Source organism: Dendropsophus ebraccatus, chromosome 13, assembly GCF_027789765.1.
Source record: "Dendropsophus ebraccatus isolate aDenEbr1 chromosome 13, aDenEbr1.pat, whole genome shotgun sequence".
NCBI classification, from domain to species: domain Eukaryota; kingdom Metazoa; phylum Chordata; class Amphibia; order Anura; family Hylidae; genus Dendropsophus; species Dendropsophus ebraccatus.
In genome coordinates this window covers 66,734,559-66,758,909 of record NC_091466.1, presented here as the reverse complement: position 1 = coordinate 66,758,909, position 24,351 = coordinate 66,734,559, and the positions used below count along the sequence as shown (strand labels likewise).

Genomic DNA, 24,351 nt, shown 5'->3' with positions numbered 1-24,351 from the left:
TATTATGTTATCCGCTAAAACAAGACAGATGGAGGATTTCCGGATCAGCGTATATGTCCTATATAAGTTGCTTAATATTGATAAAGCAAAGTTTTATGATCCTTGTAACTCTGCTCAAGTAATATAACAATAATATTACCAATAATATTAATAATAATACAGAAAATAATACCAATAATGATGATAATAATAATAATACAGATGATTATCATAATAATAATACTACTAATAATAATAATACCGAAAATAATACAAAAAAAAAATAATACAGATAATAATACCAATAATGATAATAATAATAATACCAATAATAATAATACCGATAATGATACCAATAACAATAATACCGACAATAATAATAATACTGATAATAATAATACAGATAATACAAATAATAATACCAATAATAATAATAATAATACAATAATAATACCAATAATAATAATAATATCGATAATAATAATACCGACAATTGTAATACTGATAATAATAATACCGGTAATATAATAATAATAAGAATAAGAATACTGATAATATTAATACTAATAATATCAATAATAATAATAATATCAATGATACTACTACTACTACTAATATCTATTATAATAATACTAATAATAATATCAATGATACTACTACTAATAATGATGATACCGATAATAACAATAATATTGATAATAACACTAATAATAATTATACCAATAATAATGATAATTTATTTATCTATTATTTATTGTTACTATTAGGGTACGTTATGAGCCGCTTGTTCTTTCCAACACATATATCAGCCCAATTGCCAACAATATACAACAAACCTTGACAGCTAAACCTGCAAAACACGGAGAGAGGTAACTCCAAGAAACACGTGGTAGCTATGAGCAGGACAGGACGTTTTCTTGCACCAACTTACAAATGGCGGGATGTTGGCTGCAATCATCGGCAAAGGAGTGCGACACCATCCAACAAAGCAGAGGCTGATAGATCTACCATTGTATTGTGGATTTAAGGAAAACTCTTGACGAATGTAACAAAAATCATGGAGGACAGGGGGTGGTGGGAACGTAACAATCATTAGATACTTACCTGTCCCTGTGCCCCTGCAGGACAGGATCTTCCGGCTTCCTGTGATGCCACAACCCGACTCAGAAGTGCCCGCTCAGATAGTCAGTGACTAAGGCAGGTAGTTCCTGCCGGGTCATGATGAAAACGGAAGCTGGGAGAAACAGGAGATCGGAGGCTGACAGTGAGCGGTGGTGCTGCGGAGGCACAGGGATAGGTAAGTATTACTTGATTATGTTTCCATCACCTCATGACCTCCGTGACTTATTACATTTGCCCGGGGTTCTTTATAGGGAAACTATCAGAAGGTAAGAAGAATCTAACCTGCTGATAAGTCCCTATAAGACACGGCGCTCTGAGGATGAAGGTAAATCTGTTTTCCTTTAATCCCTGAGTTTAATCCCTATACTTGTGAGGTGTTTTGGTGCACTGGGGCAGGATTACCCCCTGGGGGACTTCTACTGGGCCTACCACCCTCTGCACTGATCCGCCCTGGCTAGCCTGCCCTTCCCAATGACTATTATTAGCATAGAGAATGAATGGCTAATATCATGAAAACGGCACTGAGGATGAAGGTAAGAACATTCACTGTGCCCTGTGCACTATAGGGACATATCAGCAGATTACATGCTTCTGACCTGCTGATAGTTTCCCTTTAAAGGGGTTATCCAGCATAAGAAAAACATAACCCGATTTCTTCCAAAAACAGCACCACCCCTGTCCCCAGGTTGTGTGCGGTATTACATCTCTGCTCCATTCCCTTCAATACACTGAGCTGCAATACCACATAAAAACTGAGGACAAGAGTGGCGCTGTTTATGGAAGAAAGAAGCTGCGGTTTTCTAATCCCGCAGAACCCTTTTACATTTCCCATTGAAATCAACGTCACATGATTTTCATGCATAATCTGTGTCAAAACCAACATGAAAGCCATGTAAAAAAAAAACAAAAAAAAACCCTTAGCAACAGTAGGATAACTTTTATTATTATATAGGATTTGCTTCCCGGTATATGACAATGTGTAAAAAAAAAAAAAAATCATAAATAACACAAAAATAATAATTACATAAAAAAAAAAAAAAATATATATATATATATATATATATATAAAAATCCAAATATTGATACATACAGATAAATATATAAATAAATAAATACATGCAAATAAATCTATAAATAAATACATACGAATATATAAATATAAATAAATACATGCAAATAAATCTATAAATAAATACGTACAAATATATAAATATAAATAAATACATGCAAATAAATAAATATATAAATAAAGATAAATATATAAATACAAATAAATACATATAAATAAATAAATATATAAATAAATAGATACATACAGATAAATAAATACAAATATAATACATACATCAAACAAACAACCAACCAACCAAATAAATAATTCTAATATTGTTTTTTTTTTTTTTTTATTATTTACATATATATTACATTACTTATTTTTGTTACTATAATTTCTGATTTTTATTACTGTGTTCATTTACTTGGATTTTTACAGATTTTTTTTTTTTCTTTTTTTTTGCTGGCACCATGACAATATGTTGCAATACATAATAGTAACCAGCAGCATATTCAGAATTCTGATACTTTCTATATTTTCCAATACAACCTGAAATAACCAGTAAAACCAGTTGCTCCCAGTGTGCATCATCCTCATCCTCCCCAGTGCCCCCAGTAGTCGTGCAGTGTGTGGCACCTCCTCTGCTGGTGCTGGGCTCCCTCTGCCTGCACTACACTCTGCTCAGCTCTGCACAGTCTGTCTCTTCTGTGCTGCTCAGGATCAAGGTCTCTCTCTGTCTCTTCCTCTTTTTCCTCCTCTCCAGCTCTCTCTCTTTCTGCCTTGCACACAGTCATTTCTCTCCCACCCCTGACCCAGTATTAGCAGCTCTGCTAAGCACAGAGCACACTGATCAACAGCAGGAGCAGCAGCACTGACCCAGGGAAGGAGGCAGCAGCAGGACCCCCTACTCCAGGTGAGTGCCCCCCAGCTTTTGCTTGCCTCCCTCTCCCCCTTATGCATTGGTAGCTTGCATCCATCACACATACAGATCCTGCCTGTGATGTGCAGCCCAGCTATCAGCTCATCTCTCAGGGCTTCATGTTGCACGAATTGAGTTTGCAAGAGGAAGGAAGGAAATGGGAGTTAAAAATATAATTGAAAAAAAAAAAAGAACTTTGCAGCCTGAGCTCTGTAGAAAACTCCCAGCCAAGTGCATGTGCTGGATCCTACAGGCTGCTGAGCTGGGGTGCAAAGATCGGTAGGGATCAGATTGCACACATAGGATCGGTATACCAGGTGAAGGAGCATAGTCCAGGTAAGAACTGCCTTGTATATCTGTATAACTGCTATGATAAAGAGAAGAGTTTATATGAGTTGATAGGAGAATTGCAGTACCCAGTACAGGCACCTAGGTGGCGCTGTGGTCAATGGTATTTTTCCTGTTTAGCGCCCTCTGTAGGAATGTGTTGGGTGGGTAAGAAAAAAATGACAGCAGATATGTTACCTGTTCTTGATGATTGATGAGGTTTCCATATCAAGTACAAAACAATGTTATTTCCCCCACAAGGCAAACTAGGTCATAGGGCAAAACAATTGTTAATTGCAATACCAAAGCCTGCAGCTAGGGTGAGCCCTCCTGTGTAGTTAGGAATAGGATGAGCCAATCAGCTCGCTTCATCTTCAGGGGATGAGGTGGGGGGTGGAGAGCTGCTTCTCATTGGAGAGACCCTGTGGGGTATGTTTCAGGCAGTGCTTCATGGGAAACAAAATATGTAAATTAGAAAACTATTTCAGACTGGTCAGACCAGTACCAGTATGGAAAAAGTCACCCAGCTGTGGCCAGCTGCTTCTGGGCTGCTTGGTTGTAGTACCCAGTGCTGCCTCTAGAGGGCACAGTTGTCTGTTGTTTGTACTGGCTCCCTCTGCTGGATTGTGATGGAAGTTCCAGGTGAGACAGGAGACTGAGAGCGCTTTCTTTATTGGAATAAAAGGATTTCTGTAGGAAATGAGTTTGGTATAAGGATTGTTGTGTTATGCAGCAGCTATAAAGCCGTTCTCTGCTCCGCATGGAGCGTATAATCCAGGATTTCTCATACAAAGAACAGCTTCCCTGTGATGCTCCCTCAGCTGGGAACTACAAGTGTCAGCATGACGCCTTGGACTTGCCAGATTCCTATGCTGAGTATAGTAGTATACTGGTATCCTATAGTAACCTAATATATCTGTATAATATAGCCATATAGCGTTATAATAACAGTGTAATGTACGTAACAACTGTATAGTAGTATAACAGGCTGGTACAATATAGCCATATAGTGTTATAATACCAGTGTAACATACATAACCGCTGTATAGTAGTATAACAGGCTGGTATAATATAGCCATATAGCGTTATAATAACAGTGTAACATACATAACAGCTGTATAGTAGTATAACAGGCTGGTATAATATAGCCATATAGCGTTATAATAACAGTGTAACATACGTAACCGCTGTATAGTAGTATAACAGGCTGGTATAATATAGCCATATAGCGTTATAATACCAGTGTAACATACGTAACCGCTGTATAGTAGTATAACAGGCTGGTATAATATAGCCATATAGTGTTATAACAGTATAACATACATAACCGCTGTATAGTAGTATAACAGGCTGGTATAATATAGCCATATAGCGTTATAATAACAGTGTAATGTACGTAACAGCTGTATAGTAGTATAACAGGCTGGTACAATATAGCCATATAGTGTTATAACAGTATAACATACATAACCGCTGTATAGTAGTATAACAGGCTGGTATAATATAGCCATATAGCGTTATAATAACAGTGTAATGTACGTAACAGCTGTATAGTAGTATAACAGGCTGGTACAATATAGCCATATAGCGTTATAATACCAGTGTAACGTACGTAACCGCTGTATAGTAGTATAACAGGCTGGTATAATATAGCCATATAGTGTTATAACAGTATAACATACATAACCGCTGTATAGTAGTATAACAGGCTTGTATAATATAGCCATATAGCGGTATAATAACAGTGTAACATACATAACAGCTGTATAGTAGTATAACAGGCTGGTAGAATATAACCATATAGCGTTATAATAACAGTGTAATGTACGTAACAGCTGTATAGTAGTATAACAGGCTGGTATAATATAGCCATATAGCGTTATAATAACAGTGTAACGTACGTAACAACTGTATAGTAGTATAACAGGCTGGTATAATATAGCGTTATAATAACAGTGTAACATACATAACAGCTGTATAGTAGTATAACAGGCTGGTATAATATAGCCATATATCGGTATAATAATAGTGTAACATACATAACAGCTGTATAGTAGTATAACAGGCTGGTATAATATAGCCATATAGCGGTATAATAACAGTGTAACGTACGTAACCGCTGTATAGTAGTATAACAGGCTGGTAGAATATAACCATATCGTTATAATAACAGTGTAACATACATAACAGCTGTATAGTAGTATAACAGGCTGGTATAATATAGCCATATATCGGTATAATAATAGTGTAACATACATAACAGCTGTATAGTAGTATAACAGGCTGGTATAATATAGCCATATAGCGTTATAATAACAGTGTAACGTACGTAACCGCTGTATAGTAGTATAACAGGCTGGTATAATATAGCCATATAGCATTATATTAACAGTATAACATACATAACCGCTGTATAACAGGCTGGTAGAATATAACCATATAGCGTTATAATAATAGTGTAACATACATAACAGCTGTATAGTAGCATAACAGGCTGGTATAATATAACCATAAAGCGTTATAATAATAGTGTAACATACATAACAGCTGTATAGTAGTATAACATGCTGGTATAATATAGCCATATAGTGTTATAATAATAGTGTAACATACATAACAGCTGTATAGTAGTATAACATGCTGGTATAATATAGCCATATAGCCTTATAATAATAGTGTAACATACATAACAGCTGTATAGTAGCCACACAGTCTATAGAGAAAGTATATCACCGGCACCACCTATACGGATCCACATCAACATGAAAGTCTTGCCGCGAGGACTTGCACAGAAACCGCACCTGTATAGGGCTGTATAGTAGCATAACAGGCTGGTATAATATAACCATATAGCGTTATAACAGTATAGTAGCATAACAGGCTGGTATAATATAACCATATAGCGTTATAACAGTATAACATACAGTACATAACAGCTGTATAGTAGTATAACTGAATTGTATAATCTAGCGGTATAATATAACCACATAGTGTTATAACGGTATAACCTATATAACAGCTGTACAAAACAGAGCGGTATAATCCAATCATATAGTTATATAACACTATAACATATATAACAGCTATACAATATAGTAGTATAACAGAATGGTAGAATCGAGCGGTATAATCTAACCATATAGTATTATAACAGTATAACATATAGAACAGCTGTACTATATAGCAGTATAACAGACTGGCATAATGTAGTGGTATAATATATTTAAATTTGTAAAAAAATTAAATATAATGGTTTAATATAAGTGTTACAGTGGTATAGTATAGTATAGCAGGATAAGGCTATTTAACAGATATTGGCCGTTGTTTGCACAAATACGTCCGTTGTTATGAAATACGGCCGTGTTTTTACGTAGTGTGAACCAGGCCTAATATAGCGATATTGTATAGTGGTTTAGTACAGCAACATGACAGTATAATACAGCAATATAGTATAACAGTAAAACATGGCAATATAATTTAGCAGTATATTTTAATGTATTATTATAGCAGTATAATATAATGATACAATGTAGCGGTTTATTATAGTGATATAGTATAGCAGTATGATACAGTGATGTAGTATAAGACAATGTTCTCACTTTGAGAACATATCAGGCAAGAACGGTCATTTGGTTTCATAGACGGCCCCTAATAAAGATCACAATCAGAATTAGTGTCCGTCCATATAATGAGACGGCCGTCTTTGCCCAATGTGTTCCCGAGGTGGGAACATAACCTAACAATATAATATAGCGGTATAACAGGATAACATAGCAGTATATTTGGTGACATAGTATAATATAGTGAGTAGTATAACAGCATCACATATTGCTATATGTTGCAGCACAGTATAGCGGTATAATATAGTGGTCTAATATAACAGTAAAGCATAATACTATAACATAGCAATAACGTATTGCAGTATATTATAGCAATATTGTGTACAAGCTTTATATAGTAGTATAGCAGTATAATTTAACAGCATGTGGCGGTATAACGTAATGGTATAATATATTGGTATACAATATAATATAGTAGTGTAGTATAAAGCAATGTCATATATTAGTATAATAAATAACTATACGGTATTATATTGTGGGATCGTAGCTGTAGGGGGCTGTGAGTCCTTTAAGGGTTTAAGGGGTCACTTGAAGAGATAAATTAGGATTGTGTTATCATGAATTAGCAGATCAGCACATCGTAAAGCACCACCCCACTTACCTTCTTAAAGGGGACACGTCACCTATGTGAAAGGTGCAGAAGTAGTGGCCACCATCACCGTCAGTGTGCCTGCCAAAAGGCTGTACAATAGTGAACACTAGAGACTTCTTATACCATCTACAATCAGTGCTATATAAAAGCAATCATATATAATGACTGTGTTGCTGACTGATACGATTAATGACAAGCAGAATAGTGAGTGCAGCTGTGGAGTTTTGTATAGGATGTAACTCAGGATCAGTACAGAATAAGTAATGTAATGTACATACACAGTTACCGCACCAGCAGAATAGTGAGTGCAGCTCTGGAGTATAATACAGGATATAACTCAGGATCAGTACAGGATAAGTAATGTATGTACACAGTGACGCCATCAGCAGAATAGTGAGTGCAGCTCTGGAGTATAATGCAGGCTGTAACTCAGGATCAGTAATGTAATGTATGTACACAGTGACCCCACCAGCAGAATAGTGAGTACAGCTCTGGAGTATAATGCAGGCTGTAACTCAGGATCAGTACAGGATCAGTAATGTAATGTATGTACACAGTGACCCCACCAGCAGAATAGTGAGTGCAGCTCTGGAGTATAATACAGGCTGTAACTCAGGATCAGTTCAGAATAAGTAATGTAATGTATATACACAGTGACCTCACCAGCAGAATAGTGAGTGCAGCTCTGGAGTATAATACAGGATGTAACTCAGGATCAGTACAGGATCAGTAATGTAATGTATGTACACAGTGACCCCACCAGCAGAATAGTGATGGCAGCTCTGGGGTGTAATACAGGATGTAACTCAGGATCAGTACAGGATAAGTAATGCAATGTGTGTACACAGTGACACCACCAGCAGAATAGGGAGTGCAGCTCTGGGGTATAATACAGGATGTAACTCAGAATCAGTACAGGATAAGTAATGTAATGTATATAGAATGACTCAACTTGTGTTATGTCTATATATAACCTGTAACATGGTGATCAAAGGTGTCGCTACCCTTTCGTGTACTGTATACAAAGCAATACCCTGCTGACAGGTTCCCTTTAATGTCATGTTTGGTGTCTGTCAATTTTATGAATGTTGAATTAGTGCTGAAAACTGTTGACTCCATGGTGCTGTACGCCATCTATCTCCCATTCCCCCATGCTGTGGCCTATCTCCGGTCTGTGCGCTGTCAGCTATTTCATATGGATGAGTTTCGTCGCTCATCCCTCAGCTCCCAGTCCTGGCTACAAACATACTCGCCCCTCTGGTGTACTGTGTAACGGCGTCTTTCCTTTTACCATAACATGTATGATGGAATCCCAAATATATTATTTATGAAGATATAAACTGGTGAAATAGCAAAAAAGAATGCAATATGGTAACGTTTGGGGGGTTCCTGTGTCTACGTAATGCACTATACGGTAACAGCGACATGATACCATTATTCTATAGGTCAGCCCGAACACAACCATATGCAGGTTGACACAGCATTTCTAATGTTTTAATTTTTTTTTATGAATAGTTTGTAGTTTATTATAACTTTGTAATGTGTTTCAGTTACTGGGGAAATGTTTTTCGCTGGATTACCCGTTTAAATCTTTCCTGATATGTTTTATGCCTCACACCCTCCACCATTTTTGTCACCCATCTTTGGTGAGGTCTGAAATTACTACCCCTAAATCACTACCCCTAAATCCTTCTCTTCTGGAGTCTTTTCCAACACAGAACTGCCAATGTGATAGACGGTTAGAGGATTCCTCCTCCCTAAGTGCATCATTTTACATTTGGAAACATTGAACTTCAATTTCCATTGTTTGGACCACTCATCTAGTAAAGTTAAATCATTTTCCATATTACTGATACCTCCAGTAATATCAACCCTATTGCACAGATATGTGTCATCAGCAACAGACAAACCTTACCTACCAAACCTTCTCCTATGTCACTATCCTTACCAACCAACCCTTCTCCTATGTCACTATCCTTACCTACCAAACTTTCTCCTATGTCACTATCCTTACCTACCAAACCTTCTCTTATGTCACTATCCTTACCTACCAAACCTTCTCCTATATCACTATCCTTACCTACCAAACCTTCTCCTATGTCCCTATCCTTACCTACCAAACCTTCTCCTATGCCACTACCCTTACCTACAAAACCTTCTCCTATATCACCACCCTTACCTACAAACCTTCTCCTATGTCACTATCCTTACCTACCAAACCTTCTCCTATATCACTATTCTTACCTACCAACCTTCTCCTATGCCACTATCCTTACCTACCAAACCTTCTCCTATGTCACTATCCTTACCTACCAAACCTTCTCCTATGTCACTATCCTTACCTACCAAACCTTCTCCTATGCCACTATCCTTACCTACCAAACCTTCTCCTATATCACTATCCTTACCTACCAAACCTTCTCCTATGCCACTATCCTTACCTACCAACCCTTCTCCTATGTCACTATCCTTACCTACCAAACCTTCTCCTATGTCACTATCCTTACCTACCAAACCTTCTCCTATATCACTATCCTTACCTACCAAACCTTCTCCTATGCCACTATCCTTACCTACCAAACCTTCTCCTATATCACTATCCTTACCTACCAAACGTTCTCCTATGTCACTATCCTTACCTACCAAACCTTCTCCTATGTCACTATCCTTACCTACCAAACCTTCTCCTATGTCACTATCCTTACCTACCAAACCTTCTCCTATGCCACTATCCTTACCTACCAAACCTTCTCCTATATCACTATCCTTACCTACCAAACCTTCTCCTATGTCACTATCCTTACCTACCAAACCTTCTCCTATGTCACTATCCTTACCTACCAAACCTTCTCCTATGTCACTATCCTTACCTACCAAACCTTCTCCTATGTCACTATCCTTACCTACCAAACTTTCTCCTATGTCACTATCCTTACCTACCAAACCTTCTCCTATATCACTATCCTTACCTACCAAACCTTCTCCTATGCCACTAACCTTACCTACCAAACCTTCTCCTATGTCACTATCCTTACCTACCAAACCTTCTTCTATCTCACTATCCTTACCTACCACACCTTCTCCTATACCACTAACCTTACCTACCAAACCTTCTCCTATGTCACTAACCTTACCTACCAAACCTTCTCCTATGTCACTATCCTTACCTACCAAACCTTCTCCTATGTCACTATCCTTACCTACCAACCCTTCTCCTATATCACTATCCTTACCTACCAACCCTTCTCCTATGTCACTATCCTTACCTACCAACCCTTCTCCTATGTCACTATCCTTACCTACCACACCTTCTCCTATGTCACTATCCTTACCTACCAAACCTTCTCCTATGTCACTATCCTTACCTACCAAACCTTCTCCTATGTCACTATCCTTACCTTCCAAACCTTCTCCTATGTCACTATCCTTACCTACCAAACCTTCTCCTATGTCACTATCCTTACCTACCAAACCTTCTCCTATATCACTATCCTTACCTACCAAACCTTCTCCTGTGTCACTATCCTTACCTACCAAACCTTCTCCTGTGTCACTAACCTTACCTACCAAACCTTCTCCTATATCACTATCCTTACCTACCAAACCTGCTCCTATGTCACTTACAAACATATTAAACAGGATAAGACCCAGAACAGAACCTCGTTGCCACCACCTGTAACCAGTCTCTGCTTGGAATAAACACCATTACTAACAACCCTCTCATATCTATTTCTCAGCCAACCACAAATCCACTGAACTATCCTGGGATTAAGTCCAATTTTCTCCAACGGCTCTATCAGCTCTTCATGGGGAACTGTATCCAAGGCTTTGCTGAAGTCCAGATAGGTGATATCCACGCCACCTTTATACAACACTTTTGTGACAAAATCAAAGAAATCAATGAGATTAGTCTGACATGATTGGCCCGCAGTAAAGCCATGCTGGTTTGGATCCATCAAATTGTTGATACTTAGGTGATCCTGTATCTTCTTATTTAGAAGAGTTTCCATCATTTTTACTATTATAGGCCCCGTTCCCACTGAGCAAAGCTAGCGGAATTCCGCGACGGAATTGTCCGCCGCGGAATGCCGTTAGCCTCCCGCTCATAATGGGACTCTATGGGAGGCGCGCTCTGCTGCTCTGTACGCGCTGAAGAATGAACATGTTCATTCTTCAGCGCGGACAGGGCAGGAGCGCGCGCCTCCCATAGAGTCCCATTATGAGCGGGAGGCTAACGGCATTCCGCGGCGGACAATTCCGTCGCGGAATTCCGCTAGCTTTGCTCAGTGGGAACGGGGTAGTTACTGGGCTCTTCTCTATTCCCCTTCTTGTGGATTGGTATAACATTAGCCGTTCTCCAATCATCAGGAACATCTCCTGTTTGGAGGGATTGGTTATAGAGATCTTTCAGGGGGGCAGCAATCACAGATCTGAGTTCTTTAGGAACCTTGGGGTGGACACCATCTGGACCCATTGCCTCATTCAACTTTAAACAAGAAAGCTCCTCTGATTGTGAAGGTCTCCTTCTGAAAACACAGTGCCGCACATCCCGGTCCGCACTACAACATGCGCTTTTTTTTGCAGCACGGATTGCCGCCCCATACACACATATGGACATGTAAAGTGGGCAATTGTGGACAGAACTATGGACGTGTGATAAAGCCCCCTTTACACGTCCTTAAATTTATCTGGATTTCTTATCAGGAAATCTGGATAAACTTCCAGATACATAGGGTTCTATTGGACACGGATACCCCTCAGATGCAGTCTATGCTGGACTATAGTTCCAGAAAATATGTCAACATGTCCTATATTTGTCTGGAATTCTGGCACAGATGTCCCGTAGAGCCCTATGGGGGCATCCAGAATTCTGGACAGCTCCATGTGGAATACTTCTGGAATTCTGGATGCACTGCATGGCAGCCAGATTCAGTGCCAGCATCTAGGCAAGTGGTGCTTGGGGCTCATGCTGGCCCTTTATTTTAATGCTCCTGTACAATTACATGGGGCTATGTCATCGACAGGGCCAGAAGCCACTGGCTCCCAACCCTGTCAATCACTGTTGAGGCCAGAGTGATGTCATTTGTGCGCACATGGCACCAGAAAAGCAAAGAAGCCAGAGGGGAGCACCATTGCAGCCTGCAGCAGGTGTGTGTTATTTTTTCTTCTCCTTTGTTATTAAAGCCAGGAAACATGGATGGTTTCCTGAAGCCTTCTGAGAGAAAGCCACGGTGTGAAGGGGGCCTTACAGAGGAAGTTATGCTATTCCCCAATATGTATATAGTGTTCAACAAAAGGAAACCATCAGCAGGTAGTAAAACTCCTGTAATAAACTTCTTCTAAAACCCTCAGTTTAAGGGCTTATTCACGTCACTATTTTGCTATACGTTGAGCGTATACGTTTCGGTGCACGAAAAACCTGATGTACCGGTAGACTGTTTTTTTTTACCACCTGTGACTCTACAGCAGGGGTAGGGAACCTTCAGCCCTCCATCTGATGCAAAATTACAATTCCCATCATGCCTTGAGCTTTTGCTTTGGATGTCCAGGCATGATGGGAATTGAAGTTTTGCAACAGCTTGAGGCCTGTGAGTTTAACCCCCCTGCTCTAATACTATGGAGGAGATTTATCAAACATGGTGTAAAGTGAAACTGGCTCAGTTGCCCCTAACAACCAATCAGATTCCACCTTTCATCTCCCAAAGAGTCTGTGAGGAATGAAAAGTGGAATCTGATTGGTTGCTAGGGGCAACTGAGACAGTTTCACTTTACACCATGCTTGATAAATCTCCCCCTATGTCCTCGTTTCCTGTATCTCTAAAAAAAAATGGCCGCCACCAGTCTTGGGCCCTGAACAGTTAAATAGTAAACTTCAATATTTCCGTAACTTTAGCAAACAGATTATAATTTCACGTACAGCAGGACAGGCCGGCCACATCCTGTAAATAGGTCGCTGTTTGTTCTATGGGTGTGAATGTGTTTTTCACCGGTTTGTACTTTGCCAAAATTAAATCCCACAAAAATTCCGATTTCAACTGTTACAGGAGAGTATTTCTCCTCGCTCGCAGCCCTGGGCGGTGGGGGAGGATGGGTTGGGGGGGGGGGGGGGGCCATGTCTGAAGGGTTTATTTTTTTGTGAGCTGTAGGGAAACGAATCGCCACCTCAAGATGGGAACCGAGCCAAACTCAGCACAAAAATGTCTATAGTGAGACAATATGGCTATTCATGGTGATGGCTGCGCTTTAAAGGCTTCTATATCTTTGTACAAGTAGGGGGAAATGGCGAGCATGTGCTAAATATATATATATATATTGACCAGCAACTAATGTCCAGAGTGACCACCATGTGCAGCATGCAGAGCAGCTAGATGAGTTGGGAGTAGAGATGACCAAACCTCTCACACACTAAGGTTCATCCGGACCCAGACATGCAGCATCTGATTACTGATGGCTGAATAAGTTGGATGCAGCCCTAAGGCTGTCAGGAAAACATGGATACAGCCTATGGCCTTTGGCTGTATCCATGTTTTTCAGGACTCCCTAGGACAGCATGCAACTTCTGCAGCTGTGGGGAATCTAACACTGGGCATTTGGGTTCGGATAACGTTGTAAACCTGAACAGTATGACAGGTCCGCTCAACACTACTCCTTAAGACTGCATCCAACTTCTTCAGCCACAGATCAAATGCTGCACTCTTGGGTTTGCTCATCTCTAGTCGGGAGTGAAGGCCCTACTACATGTATAATAAAGAAATAAAGACTATAATCGGCCGAGGAGCGAGCAAGCATTTGCTCATAGGTTGAATGTTGTCTTTCAACATATTTAAGCCCACACAATTTGTGAACTGTTTAATAGGTAAGTAAGTGAGCGCTGATCCAGCGATCCAGGCAATTGCTTACATTGCATCTGGAGGTATCTGGAGCCATGCTGACTACATCCCACAGCTGCTGGAGGGTCCATTAAGGTGGTCCAACACATGATCAGGTGGGTTCAAGTCTGAGGAATTAGGAGGTAGGGTTGTACTGGAAACTCTTGGTCTCGCTCTTCCAACCAATGTTGGACATTTCTAGCTGTGTGACATGATATACTGTCTTGCTGGAAGATGCCATCCACCCCAGGGAGATAATGGGTGTATCTACAAGGATGGATTCATACCCAGATTGGCTGAGAGTGACCCAACATGCATGTGTGGCCACATGAACATCCCCCCATCCCCTTTACCAAGTCCAATCCCGATACTGTTGGGAACATTGAAGCCTTTTCTACTAATATAACTTGGTTATCAGAGGAGCAGTGACCATTTGCTCCGAATCCCCCTACTGTAGGGATCACCGATCTGTTGTGTTACACACGTCTGGGCCATTCTATCGGTGAGCTTCTCCATCTTTTCCAGCCCTCTATGACATACAAATGCCCTTTTTTGAGTTCCCTCCTAATAATAGTCAGTGCCCCATCATGGCAGCCACATTTGCTCATAAGCGCCACATGAAGAGCTTCTGTAACTATTATGGTTTACACGCTAAGGACCATATTACACAGCCCGAACCTGCACTGTAACCAAGCGCTGATCTGCTAGATTGGCACTCGTTTACCAAGCCTATACACGGCTTGATGATCATGCGACAGGGCTGCACAGACATTGTTAGCGATATCCATGCAGCCCTTGCTTAAATATAAAAAGTAATAAAGATATTGTTTTACTTACCTCTCCAGACTCCCCTGCTGTCTTCCTGCCTGTTCCCCGCAGCTGTTAAAGTTCTGTGCAGTGTTAGGCTGCTCAGCCAATCACTGGCCAAGACAGGACAGAGCCGCGGCCAGTGATTGGTTGAGCGCCCTGTCACTACAGAAGCTTCAGAGGCAGCTGCAGCGAACAGGCAGGAAGACACCGGGGGAGCCTGGACAGGTAAGTATCATGTTATTATCTTACTTTACACTGTTATCAGCCGTTGGGCGGCGCATCACATACACGTAGCAATGCACGGCCGATGATTTTAGCCTAGTCTGGCAGAAAATTGCTCTGTGTGATAGGGCCCTAAGTCCGTTCATATGCGCATCACTTCAGGGCTCGAGCAATCCGTCCTTTAAGTGTCCAGACATGCTCAGTGCAGGTATATATTGGGGCACTTTTGCACTAAAGGGGACATTTATCAAGACTCTGCCAGTCTTAAATAAATACTGCACCCTTTTTCCCAGCAGGATTTACTAATAGGCGCAAAGACAAGAGGCGCTTAGTAAAGACAACCAGCCCTGCACCCGGCACAGCCATTACACAGAAATCTACACCTGCTCTGAGCCTGGTTTAGGCCTGTTTCCAGGCGTAAACCTTAAAGGGAATCTGTCAGCTCCAGGGCCCCAGCTAAGGTGCTGACAGTGTGCTGTAGCTGGCAGTTTCCTAGTGAGCATGGTGCCTTTTGGTAATTTTTTGTGCAGTGGATTATGCACAATCTCACTTCTCCTACTGTAATGAGGAGTTGTTTGTGCCGCACTCTGGCCACCTCACCGCTGCTTCCTCCTCCCTTCTCTTTATGAGTAATCAATGCTGCCCGGCCTCCTGCTCACTCAGCTGTCAGCCAGTGTCTCTGATTGCAGATCAGTCCTCTGTAGACAGTTTATGTCTGAAAGAAACACTCAGATATAGTTGAATCTCTGATCCCAAATGTGTTGGAGCTGTTGTTTAGGGTAACTCACCTGTCTAAAGACATATTTAAATTCCCTGATTGGAATGAAATAGAGGTCTTTTTTTCTTCTTCTCATTATTGTATCATTTTTAAGGCTATGTTCACACACACAGTATTTTTGCTCAGTATTCTGGTCAATATTTTGCAACCGAAACCAATGGCTGTTATTTGCCATTAAATCATGGCCATGCATTCAATTTCAACAGTGTGTGAACATAGCCTTTCTATGTTTTCAATCCACTCCGGGTTTTGGTTGCAAAATACTGAGCAAAATACTGAGCAAAAATACTGTGTGTGAACATAGCCTTAAAAATTATACAATAATGAGAAAAAAAGACCTCTATTTCATTTCCATCAATTGATTTAAACCAGAGAATGAACTGCTGGCAGGTGTCTAGACAGGTGAGTAACCCCTAGACCACAGCTTCTACACATTAGGGGAAGAGATTCAACTATGTCTGAGTGTTTATTTTAGACATAAACTGCCTACATAGGACTGATCCACAATCAGGGACACTGACTGAGAGCTGAGTGAGCAGGAGGCTGGGCAGCAATTATTCATGAAGAGGAGGGAGGAGGAAAGAGTGGTGAGGTGTGTCGAAGTGTGGCACAAACAACTCCTCTTTCCCTTTTCATTACGGTAGGAAACGTGAGATTATCCATAGCCCACAGGTACCATGCTCACTAGGGGGCTGCCAGCTACAGCACACTGTCAGTACCTTAGGTAGGGCCCGGGAGCTGACAGGTTCCCTTTTAATAAATCAGATGCGGGAGAAGGCCACGCACCTGTCCTTCAGGCGTGCGGGGGATACGGCTGCCATATGCTAGAGAGGAATGGCGAATCTGCCCCCTTTAAGGGAAGCATCTTAGTTAATGTCCCCCTAAGTCCGCTGATATGCTCAGTGCATCAGACGTCCACAGTTGGAGTGGATGAAGTCGAGTGCCAATCTGAATACACTGAGCATGCTCCTCACCAGGTATGTTCACATTAACAAAAGTTACGTTTTAGGCTTTGTTCACACTACGTAAAATAACGGCCGTTGTCCACGCCGCAAAACTACGGCCGTTGTTTTGAGGTTCCCTATAATGACTGTAATGCAATGTAACTACGGCCGTTGAATTCACACTACGTATCAGATTACGGCCGTTGTTTATACGGCCCCGTGAAAAATGAACATGTCAATTATTTCCGTCCGGTAATACTGCAACAACGGCCGTAGATTTCAATGCGGCCGCGAACGTAAAACTTATATCTGCCGAATTAAACTTGATTTTAATGTAAAAAAATTTCTTAGTGGTTTCTCGGGCTGGGCGCAGTATTTAAAGTAAATTACCTGTTTCATCCCGTTTATAAACATGCTAGGAATCAAAATGAAACAACGTCCGTAGTTTCACGACTAGCCCCGTACGGTCGTAATTCTACGGCCGTTGTTTTGGCCTCAAAATAACAGCCGTTGAAAATAACGGCCCTTATTTTACGTAGTGTGAACATAGCCTTAAAGTGGTTCTTCCCATATAGCGGCCGAGGCCTTCGGGCCTAAGGGTTTGGGTCTTGTTTTGAGATCTACCACATTACCTCCATGACTACAAGTCCCAGCGCCCCCCATGTATGTTTGTTTTCTGTATATATTGTATTTCCCATAATGCACAATGATCAAACTTTCTCTGTCTTGTCTAATTGTTACGCGGGGCCAATTTCCAGGATGTGAGCAATGAATAATTCAATCTGCTCTGACTTCCTCTTCCTCTGCTCTTTGCAATTAACAGCGTTTTTTCTTTTTTGCTCAGAATAACCGTATCATCTGTTAGGAGGATATTGGTTTTATTATGAGGCTAAATGACACCCACATGTGTTTTTCCATTGGATTATTGTTTCCATTATTGCGGACTTAAAATGATCATTGTCAATCCGTGTGCGAGCAGGCGGTGCGATGTATGAGACTATTACTATGTGGGCACCATATGGCATTATTATTTGCTATATTCCTAGACCTGGGATACTGTATGGGGATATCTCTATGATACTGCAGTATTTGATGACTATATGGCAGTATTATTTAGGACTGTTATTGTACAGCACAGTTAGATTACTATATAGAATTATGTGTGGACCATATGTCGGAATGGTATGATCGATTAGTATGAGCGTATGACTCTATGGGACTATTATTAGGATACAATGGTACCTTGATTTAGGAGCTCATATTTTTTCAAAATTGTGACTTGGTTTAAGAGCATTGCTTTGGTTTAAGAGCTCCCTGTACTGGGTGGGAGGGGGAGTAAGGGAAGGGCATGGTCTGCATAGCGTAGTCTCCCTCACCTTCCAAATCATGGCAGATTTACTTCAGGCTGGGGCTTGCATCAGGGGACAGGACTGTGGAGGTAATCTCTTCATAGGTGTAACCCCTCTCTCCCCGGACAGAGAGTGCTGCATGTATGTGCCCACTCATTCACTCATATGTCCTGCTCATTCATGCTCCCTGCAGTCTCTGTCAGCCCTTGTGTTTCCCATCCTCTCCATTCCTGTTGTAATGTGCCTGCACTTACACTCAGGTATACACACTGCTGCTATAATGTGCCTGCACTTACACTCAGCTATACACACTGCTGCTAGAATGTGCCTGCACTCACACTCAGCTATACATACTGCTGCTAGAATGTGCCTGCACTTACACTTAGCAATACACACTGCTGCTATAATGTGCCTGCACTCACACTAAGCTATACATACTGCTGCTAGAATGTGCCTGCACTTACACTCAGCCATTTATACTGCTGTATAGAAAAGTTTCTGTCACTGTCCTCCTGCACAGCTCTGTGATTCTCACTTCCTGATTGGTCCAAACTGAACACCCCCCCCTTCCCCATTGCTGTCATGTGACCACACAGACCTCTGACAGCAGCCCTGCTTCTCTATTCTAGCTTGTTGTACTACACTACTGCATTATGGGGATCTGCAGCTCCATCCTGTATCTACAAACTGCTGCTGTGTTGTCAGGAATATGCCCTTACTATACATTATACTCCACATGCTGGTACTATACTGTACAGTAACTTATAATATCACATATCCAGCTGTTTCTAAATGTTTGTTTCATTAGTTTTACATGTTGTACGGAATAAAAAAATTTTTGGGTGTGGACCCAATTGTCTGCATTTTAATGAATTCTTATAGGAAAATTTGCTTTGGTTTAAGAGTTGATTTGGATTACAAACGCGGTCCTGGAACGAATTATGCTCTAAATCCAAGGCACCAGTGTACTTATAAAGTTGTTGGGGTTCCTTCATGCTTGGATCTGCATGGGATTTTCCATCATCCACCTGGCTGTACCTGGCTCTGCCCTCTGTACTGTACTGATCTCATCTCTCGGTAATAGCTACAGGTTTTGCTGCTGCTGCACCTACACTGGGAAATTCCCAGACTTACTCAAGCTGCTTTTTTTTTTTTTTGCCTCCTCTTTTGAAATTCTTTAGATCAGGACCTGTCAGTGTGAGTGTTATAGCATGAAGTGAAGCGCTGCTCCGGAGTCACTCAACAAGCAAATACCGGAACAGCTTCATTTTTTTCAGGGCACCTTTCAAATGTCTTAATAGAGAGAACTGCACCCCACTAGAAGGTCACCCCTATTCTTAAATGGATAAATGAATAGATAGGGTATGGTTATATGGTTAAAGGGGATGTCCAGCGAAATTCTTTTTATTTCAAATCAACTGATATTAGAAGGTTATATAGATTTGTAATGTACTTCGATTAAAAAATCTCGAGTCTTCCCGTACTTATTAGCTGCTGGATGTCCTGCAGGAAATGTTGTTTTATTTTTAGTCTGACACAGTGCTCTCTGCTGCCACCTCTGGCCGAGAAAGGAACTCTGTTTTGGTTTTCTCTGAATCCCCATAGAAAACCTCTCCTGCTCTGGACAGTTCCTGTCTCGGCCAGAGGTGGCAGCAGAGAGCAGTGTGTCAGACTGAAAATAAAACAACATCTCCTTTAGGACATACAGCAGCTGATAAGTATGGGAAGACTTGAGATTTTTTTAATAGAAGTAAATTTCAAATCTATATAATTTTCTGACACCAGTTGATTTGAAAGAAAAAGATTTTAGCTGGATAATCCCGTTAAGAACAGAGTATAAAATGGCGGGGTATGCTTGGTTATGCCAAAGGATATAACATGGCAGGGTATAGTTATTGTACAGGATATAACATGGCTAGGTATGGTTGGTTATGGTATAGGATATAACATGGCAAGTATGGTTGGTTATGGTACAGGATATACCATGGCAGGTTATGATTGGTTATGGCACAGGATATAACATGGTGGGGTATGGTTGGTTATAGTACAGGATATACCATGGCAGGTTATGGTTGGTTATGGCACAGGATATAACATGGTGGGGTATGGTTGGTTATAGTACAGGATATACCATGGCAGGTTATGGTTGGTTATGGCACAGGATATAACATGGTGGGGTATGGTTGGTTATAGTACAGGATATAACATGGCAGGTTATGGTTGGTTATGGCACAGGATATAACATGGTGGGGTATGGTTGGTTATAGTACAGGATATAACATGGCAGGTTATGGTTGGTTATGGCACAGGATATAACATGGTGGGGTATGGTTGGTTATAGTACAGGATATAACATGGCAGGTTATGGTTGGTTATGGCACAGGATAGAACATGGTGGGGTGTGGTTGGTTATGGTACAGGATAGAACATGGTGGGGTGTGGTTGGTTATAGTACAGGATATAACATGGCAAGTTATTATTGGTTATGGCACAGGATATAACATGGTGGGGTGTGGTTGGTTATAGTACAGGATATAACATGGCAGGTTATGGTTGGTTATGGCACAGGATAGAACATGGTGGGGTGTGGTTGGTTATGGTACAGGATAGAACATGGTGGGGTGTGGTCGGTTATAGTACAGGATATACCATGGCAAGTTATGATTGGTTATGGCACAGGATATAACATGGCGGGTATGGTTGGTTATGGTACAGGATATACCATGGCAGGTTATGATTGGTTATGGCACAGGATATAACATGGTGGGGTGTGGTCGGTTATAGTACAGGATATACCATGGCAAGTTATGATTGGTTATGGCACAGGATATAACATGGTGGGGTATGGTTGGTTATAGTACAGGATATAACATGGCAAGTTATGATTGGTTATGGCACAGGATAGAACATGGTGGGGTGTGGTCGGTTATAGTACAGGATATACCATGGCAAGTTATGATTGGTTATGGCACAGGATAGAACATGGTGGGGTGTGGTTGGTTATGGTACAGGATACAGTTAGACCTTGTTGCCCTGTGGACAGTGTCCTGCCGGGCTGTTGCAGGGTCCCTTGGGCTGTTGTCACGGTGGTCTGAAGTGCAGTAGTGACCCACCCGGACTATTGGCACTGCCACCCACAGAAAGGGGGGATGACCTAAGGAGTGTGTGTGTACTGTGCTGGTGCTTGACGAGGAATCACAGAGTCTCTTTATCATATATAGAATCTGGTTTACTCCAAAAATACTTGTATACAGCAGATCATACAGCTTTGCATTGATATAAGACGTTTCACTTGATAAGACACTTGATAGTTCAGGATCCAGTGAGAGTATAGAGCATGGGTCTCCAAACTGCAGCCCTCCAGCTGTTGCAAAACTACATTTCCCATCATTCCCAGACAGCCAAATCCAGAGCTTTAGCTGTCCAGGCATGATGGGAGTTGTAGTTTCGCAACAGCTGGAGGGCCGCAGTTTGAAGACCCATGGTATAGAGAGTGTTACGGTCGTGTTGACTGGGTTGCATGTTGAGTAGTTTAGAAGAATCAGGAAGAGTAGAGAGGAGGATGTCGTGAGAGTCCCAACCCAAGTAGTACTGTGCTCTGACGGGATGTTGGAGGTAGAAATAGAAGAATACTTGAAAAGAGAGAGAGAATACTTGTGCCTGTGTTTTGACTCTTTGGTCTTTCCATCACCTATTGCCCTACCAGTGTCAGGGGACCCATCCTAGTGGATTACACAAGCCCCAGACCTTGTTACCTGGGATGAGCAGAATGCTGAGGGTTCCCTGCTTACACCTGCACTGCGAGATAGAGTTCATAGGCTTCTAGCAACTTTGCTCTATCCGGATCAGTTTCTTTACTTTTCTTTGTGGATACTGTCCTGCACTGTGACTCTCCTTGTCCACGGTGTGGGTTGAGATAATCTCTGACTTGTCCTCTCTAGTGAAGGTCTAACACTGCATAGTGTTGAGTGGAGTTACTTGAGAAGAAACTGTAGGTTGTATCTTGACTCTTCAGCTACAAAAGACCCAACACTTCCTCTACCCATGTGACGTCCTATCTACAGCCCCTGTAAGGTGTGCTGTAAATGGGTGAAGAGTGCATATGTGAGAAGTAAAGAGAGAAATGATAGGATAGAAAAAGAAAGTACTCCTATTGGTCTTCAGATCCATGTGACATACAAATAAACAGTAACGCTTTCAATACTACAGCTTTGCAATAACTAAGTACATATACTTACAAGAGTGACATCTTGTGGCGAAACTTTAACACTACTACATCACCACTTACATCCAAAAAGTACAGGCTTTTACGCGAGGGTGTAACTAATAGCAACACCCGTGGTAGGACACCACAATTGCACAGGATGTAACATGGCGGGGTAGGGTTATGGCACAGGATATAACATGGAGGGGTATGGTTATGGCACAGGATATAACATGGAGGGGTATGGTTATGGCACAGGATATAACATAGAGGGGTATGGTTATGGCACAGGATATAACATGGCGGGGTATGGTTATGGCACAGGATATAACATGGAGGGGTATGGTTATGGCACAGGATATAACATGGAGGGGTATGGTTATGGCACAGGATATAACATGGAGGGGTATGGTTATGGCACAGGATATAACATGGAGGGGTATGGTTATGGCACAGGATATAACATGGAGGGGTATGGTTATGGCACAGGATATAACATGGCGGGGTATGGTTATGGCACAGGATATAACATGGAGGGGTATGGTTATGGCACAGGATATAACAGGGCATTTCCCTCTTTAACATATACTAAGGGATAAAGTAACTTTTTCCACGCTGAGCTTCGGAGCTGACATCATGGTTGGACTCTTGACCATAAAGCACAGGGTTAATATTGGCGAGCGCTCCTGAAGCCCTATCCCTGATCGACTGATCTGCGTATATTGATCGCTGGATAATATCAGGTTACACGTTTCGCTGTCTGGATTCCGGATCTGCTGCGTAGAAACCTATGTGACTGATGAATTCATCTGATATGAGACCATAATTATTGTGACAAAGGATCAGCGGCGCCGCCTACATCATCTCTGCGATAAATGGAGCGCCGGTGTGACGGGGGAAGCGCTGCGTGCAGGTGGATGAGTCTACCATGGAGGCCATATTAATGCCGCACTGTAATTTACATGTCTTGTCTTTGTATTCCCAGTGATGATTGATAATAATATGTGGGGAGCAGGAATCAGTGCGAAGTAACACGGGGAAGACATCTTACACATCCAATTCTATCCTTGTATGATGAGCAAACATATCTACATTCTTCCTGAGACAGCGCGGCATCAATCTGCAGGTTGCGTTGGGGAATAGCAGCTCAGCCACTTTACCCATGATCCCTCAGGACAGATTTCAGATTCACTTAGTGGGAAGGTTTCTCTGTGTTCATTGTCGCCCCCTGCTGTTTCTGAGTCGTCGTACTGTTGGACCCAACTGATCTTATAGGGTGGTGGGAACTGTCAGACCCCATAGATCATAAAGGGTGGTGCGAGCTTATGGACCCCATTGATCATATAGGGTGGTGGGAGCTGTTGGACTCCACTGATCTTATAGGGTGGTGCGAGCTGTCAGACCCCATTGATTATATAGGGTGGGGGAACTGTTGTACCCCATTGATTTTATAGGGTGTTGGGAGCTGTTGGACTACATTGATCTTATAGGGTGGTGCGAGCTGTTGGACCCCATAGATCATATAGAGTGGTGGAAGATGTTGGACCCCATTTATTTTATAG

General features: G+C 41.4%; 1 protein-coding gene across 2 annotated transcripts in view; it reads left to right on the top strand.

The window, feature by feature from the left end:
* The first annotated feature begins 2,861 nt into the window (after positions 1-2,861).
* Positions 2,862-24,351, top strand: part of LBHD2 (LBH domain containing 2) — a 41,836-nt gene continuing 20,346 nt past the window's right edge. The window contains exon 1 of one of the 2 annotated variants that reach the window (XM_069950529.1): positions 2,862-3,068. The gene's annotated coding sequence lies outside the window, so the exon portion shown is untranslated. Of the gene's footprint in view, positions 3,069-3,318; positions 3,411-24,351 lie in introns of those variants that run through there. The other variant, XM_069950531.1, reaches the window with a different exon arrangement.